Source organism: Sinocyclocheilus anshuiensis, unplaced genomic scaffold, assembly GCF_001515605.1.
Source record: "Sinocyclocheilus anshuiensis isolate Anshui unplaced genomic scaffold, SAMN03320099.WGS_v1.1 scaffold1872, whole genome shotgun sequence".
NCBI classification, from domain to species: domain Eukaryota; kingdom Metazoa; phylum Chordata; class Actinopteri; order Cypriniformes; family Cyprinidae; genus Sinocyclocheilus; species Sinocyclocheilus anshuiensis.
In genome coordinates this window covers 449,298-455,328 of record NW_015557203.1, presented here as the reverse complement: position 1 = coordinate 455,328, position 6,031 = coordinate 449,298, and positions in this window count along the sequence as shown.

The following is a 6,031-nucleotide window of genomic DNA, read 5'->3' as shown; positions in this document are numbered from 1 at the left end:
ATGTAAACCAGTAAATTCAACAATGCACACTGCTATTAAAATCTGTTTTGTACCTTTAACATACTGACAACCACCATAATAATGCAGGTGGTAAAAGAGAAAGCCACATGAAGAATCAAAGCTCATCACAAGTAGCTTCGCCACAAGCAGAAGTATATACTAATATATAGAAGGTGCACAGAGTCATTCATGCAAACACAAAACACCATCATGGTAACACACATGATACTTAAATAATGCATTAAACTTTCATTAAACAACAGAAGATGTAACATAAAGCCCAAATATACATAACTAATAACAAAAACTATTAAAAAAACATGATTATTTAAACAAAATACTTTCAAATGTGGAGTGTCATGCAGGGAATTCTGGGAATATCAGTTTACAGTTTTTGACTGTAAATTATACATTGATTTGTTATTTTTACTTCTAAAAACTGTAAAATTAACAGCATTTTACTGTAAAATTACATGAAATGTCTGGTTAGATATTTTACAGTTTTTCCCTGTATATAGTACGGGAACTTACTGTTACAGTTTTTTCAGTTTTTTTCCGTAGCGTTTTTACAAAATGTTACAGTTAAAATTACACTTATTTTTTAGTGTTAAATACTTAAATACGACTTAAACCTTAAAATAAATAACATTTCTGCAATCGTTTAACCTTTACTTGTCATGTAATGTTTACTTTGATTGTCATGGGCCACAAAAGACGTTTTCTCCGACATGCTGTGACTGACAATATAACTATAAAATACACCAAAAACGCAACATAATTACGAAATGAAACAATTTTATTAGTGCGCTGTAATCCAAATCTTCCGAATCCATACGACTGCGAAGAACAGACCCAAATCCAAGCCTTTATTCGGCGATCTGCTTCTCCATCCCGAGCAGCGAGTCTAGTGACCGTGAGCGTAATGGTGAAAATCAATGAGCATAGCTTGGAGCTGAGTTATGTGGAAATTGTATGTATTTTGGTGCAGGTACTGAATGAATGCGCAGTATACAATAAATGTGACCCTGGACCACAAAACCAGTCTTAAGTCACTTGGGTATATTTTTAACAATAGCAAAAAAACATTGTATATGTCAAAATGATCAATTTTTCTTCTATGCCAAAAATCATTAGGATATTAAGATCATGTTCCATGAAGATATTTTGTAAATTTCTTACTGTAAATATATCAAAACTTAATTTTTGATTAGTAATATGCATTGCTAAGAACTTCATTTGGACAACTTTAAAGGCGATTTTCTCTGTATTCTCTGATTTTTTTGTACCCTCAGATTCCATATTTTCAAATAGTTGTATCTCGGCCAAATATTGTCCTATCCTAACAAACCATACATCAAAGCTTATTTATTCGGCTTTCAGATGATGTGTAAATGTCAATTTCAAAAAATGGACCCTTATGACTGATTTTGTGGTCCAGGGTCACAAATATATAAGAATTGTTTGTGCATCAGTGAATGTATATTTTTTCACCTGTTTTTGCTTGTTCAATAATGTCAAGACAGACAGCTACCTAGTGCTAACGTCTGGAACTGCATACCATTATATTTGACAAGATATTTTACAAGTTTTGAATAAAGAATGACAATAAACAGATTTTAGGAGAGACTGAATGTTTTAATTCATGATTTTGCCATAATTGGCAGAATACTAAATTTTTTTTGAGTCATGGCATCATCTTGTGCTGTGATTTACTGGAACGCACTGAGGTCGGAAGTGGGACATTTCAACTCCTTTTTTCCTCTATTGCACATCTTCGTCTCAAATGCAGCAAAAGAAATGAGTGGCACCAGAACATCAACAACCCCCCAGTGAGGCTGACCCCATTACCCTGTACCATCCAACGTCTGAGGAAGCAGAGAGTATTTTACTTGAAGTTCAATAAAATTATATTAATCAATAACTTATATAATATAAAGCATTATTCTGATTATTTTGTTATTGGTTCTGTTACTGTAATGTCATGATCAGTTCTCTCAGAAAGATAGCTTTGCTTACATACCAGCATTACAAATCTCATTAAATTTTTTTCTTTTCCAGTTTCTATTGCTTTGCTCAACAAAAACCTGTTTGTCTCACCTCTTCACTAAACTGGATAAGCTGTTGTTTGTGCAGTATTCATAGTGTCCATTCCCATGTGGTGATCACAGAAGGGGTCAGTCCCTTTCATCAGGCTCTTTTGATTGTAATTGATTTTCTACATTTGGACATAAAACTGTATAATCAATAGGCTAAAGAGAGAGGAGTCAGCTGTGATTCATGAGCCTCATAAAGCATTGGTAAAATGTGAATGAGGTGATTTGTTAGACGCTAATCTGAACCTGTAAATAAAACAACAGGCAATGATTTATTTTATTATTAACAGTTAGTTCCAGTCAGGGCCGGTTTAACAATAGGGCTAGGTGGGGCTGGAGCCCCAGGGCCCGAGCAACGAGGGGGCCCGTGATTGGCTGTGGGGCTGTGGAGCCCCACTTATTAGCGCTATTATTTTGTGGAGCTTTGCCGTAAATTCCATGTATTACCATTAGATATTAAAACGTCACGTTTGAATTTGGTTTACTAATCAAATGCATTTATTCTGTATGTTTATGTCCAGTTATTTCAATTGAATAGCATAGAAAATGACCTATACATTGCCATTAAAGTAAAATTACTGAACCTAAGCATAGGAGCCTGATAAAAATGCTAATTTTAGATGAAAATTTCAGACAGCACTTAGAGGCTTTTGCGCCTAAAAAAACAAGTACATATATATGTACATTTTTTTATGTTTGTCCGCCTTGACAATACATATACATATACATATTGACTAATATATTTTGGGCTATATATTTCAATCCAAGGAAATACATTAACATAAGTCATATTTGAAGAAAAAGTGTTGTCTATAACACGCATGGACATATAACACATTTGAATGAATATCAATGATAAAACAAGCTTATAAAATAATCTGGTCACACTTTATTTTAAGGTCCGGTTCTCAATATTTAACTACCAATTAACTATGACTTTTGCCTCAGTAAACTCCTGATTACTGCTCATTAATAGTTAGTAAGGTAGTTGTTAAGTTTAGGTATTGGGTAGGATTAAGGATATATAATATGGTCATGCAGAATATGTGCGTTATAAGTAATAATAAACAGCCAATATGCTAGTAATATGCTAGTTTAATAAATTTAATAAAAAAAATCTTACCAATAATATAATATAATATAATATAATATAATATAATATAAATACATTTTCCCCAATTTTTATGCATTTCTTGCATTATATTAATCAATAATTTATATAATATAATTTTTTCCCCATTTTTATGCATTTCTTGCATTATACTGGGGGTCAGTGAGAAGTAGCAAGATCCAAGACACTTTAGAGCATGTTACAGTGCTGGTGTGAGATGAACATTCTAGTTTCAACCTTCTAGTTTACAAGGTGGTAGTTTTCGAATTTAGTGACATTTTGTCCTGGTATGAATACCTTTAATTTATGAAGCTATAAAGAGTGTAAGAGGTCTGCTCTGATTAGAACATATCCAACATTCAGCCTTTTAGCTTGCTTAAGGGTTTCACAAGGAGCTTAAAGTGTGTGGGTTTGTATTATATAACAGTTCAGATTAGTTTTTTTCTTGAAAACCCATTATTGCAACTATTGGTGTTTTTAACTTTTTGTTTTGTTTTGTTTTGCATTAACAATTGATCTGAATGTGAAATCAATATGGCATTATGTGGATTATGTGCAGATTTTGCTTGGAGGCACACCAGTGTCTCCCTGTGAGATAGATGAGACACTCTTGAACCAGGGAAAAGAGGCAGATTCAGAATAAATTTGATTAACCATTTTGCGAGTAAAAATGTACATGGATCATGTTCCATTATCATTTCACTACTGTTTTGATAGAAATTAAGATTTCAAGTATATGCTCAGGTTCAGGCGATTGAAAGTGTGCATATATACTTTTATAGGATCATTATTAAGCATTATTCTGATTATTTTGTTATTGGTTCTGTTACTGTAATGTCATGATCAGTTCTCTCAGAAAGATAGCTTTGCTTACATACCAGCATTACAAATCTCATTAAATTTTTTTCTTTTCCAGTTTCTATTGCTTTGCTCAACAAAAACCTGTTTGTCTCACCTCTTCACTAAACTGGATAAGCTGTTGTTTGTGCAGTATTCATAGTGTCCATTCCCATGTGGTGATCACAGAAGGGGTCAGTCCCTTTCATCAGGCTCTTTTGATTGTAATTGATTTTCTACATTTGGACATAAAACTGTATAATCAATAGGCTAAAGAGAGAGGAGTCAGCTGTGATTACTCTGCACTTCGTTCTGGCATAATCTGGAAATGGTCACGCAAAGAACAATCTTCGATAAGTAAAAATGTCAGCTATTCTATAAAAAATGTGAGAGAGGGGCTCAAAAAAGACAAATGAAAAACGTAAAAGACAAACAGCAGATAAAACATAGTCAGTAAAATCCCCAGCTATCAGGTTATTTTACTAAAGATGATAATGGAGTTGTGAAACAACAAGTGGACCGGGAACATGGAGCAGATAAAAACAGCGCCATTGTCCACACAGATTTTTAGGTTAGTTTGATTATTAACTTGATGGATGTATTTGGCTTTTTGTGTTTGAACAAACTCTATATATTCGCTTAAGGGTTGGGAAATAACCCGGTAGAAAAATGTAAATCGTTTTGCGCGTCATGATGTAAGCTTAAACGCGTTTTAAGCATTGTGGTTTAAAAACAAATGGTTTTAAACTATTCATGGACATTAAGCAGCGGGGCAGAATTCTTGTTGGTAAATGCGCGCGTTAAGACGGTTTCAGCCTGATACGCGCGGCGCGCACCTGCTGGTACAGCGCCTGACCAAACTTGAGTTCTTTTTCGCGCCTTGTGCTTAAACGTTCAAATACACATAGTTGTCAAAATGCCAGTTTTTGCGAGTATCCTCGTCAACACAGTCAGTTGTGTCTTACATTAACGTTAATAGTTAAAGATAAAGCATGTGTAGTAGTAGGCTACATGAGATCCTGGCATTATATGATCTTCACCCAAAAATGAAAATACTGTCATCATTTACTCACCCTCAAGTTGTTCTAAACCTGTATGAATTTCTTTGTTCTCCTCAACAAAACAGAAGATATTTTGAAGAATGTTCATAACCAGAAAGTTTCTGGTCCCCATTGACTCCAATAGTGTTTTTTTTTTGGTTTCCAGTATTGTTCCAAATATATTCTTTTGCGTTCAACAGCAGAGGGAAACTCATACAGGTTTAGAACAACAACAGCATTTTCATTTTTGGGTGAACTATTCCTCTAAAGCAGCCTAATATAGCTGCTGTTGCCATTTGTTGTCAATAATGTGAATCAAACATCAGAAAGAAAATCACTCACTGTCCTTGACTGAATTTATACAGTGAAGACAGTAAGAATTAATGTATATTGAATTTATACAGTGAAGACTATTCAGTCTATTTGTACATTTACTTTATACAATATAATATTTCTTATTCATTTTTTAAAGTTTTTCAAGTAGGTTGATTTCGTATGTATCTTTGTGCTATTATAATTTGTGACTGTTTACTTGTGTTCAGTAAGCTTGGTTTAGCTGCTGTTGCCATTTGTGTTAATAATGTAAATCAAACATCAGAAAGAAAATCACTCACTGTCCTTGACTGAATCACTTTTGTAAAATAAGTAAGAATTAATGTATATTGAATTTATACAGTGAAGACTATTTAGTCTGTTTGTACATTTACGTTATACAATATAATATTTCTTATTCATTTTTTAAAGTTTTTCAAGTAGGTTGATTTCGTATGTATCTTTGTGCTATTATAATTTGTGATTGTTTACTTGTTCAGTAAGCTTTGTTTTACTTGAGCTAGTATTTTTTTTTTGTGATATTAAAATTGGTAACAAGAATTATGAAGTTTCAGTGCATCAAAAAAAATCTGATAGCATAAAAATCCTATTTATCATACATATATATATATATATAT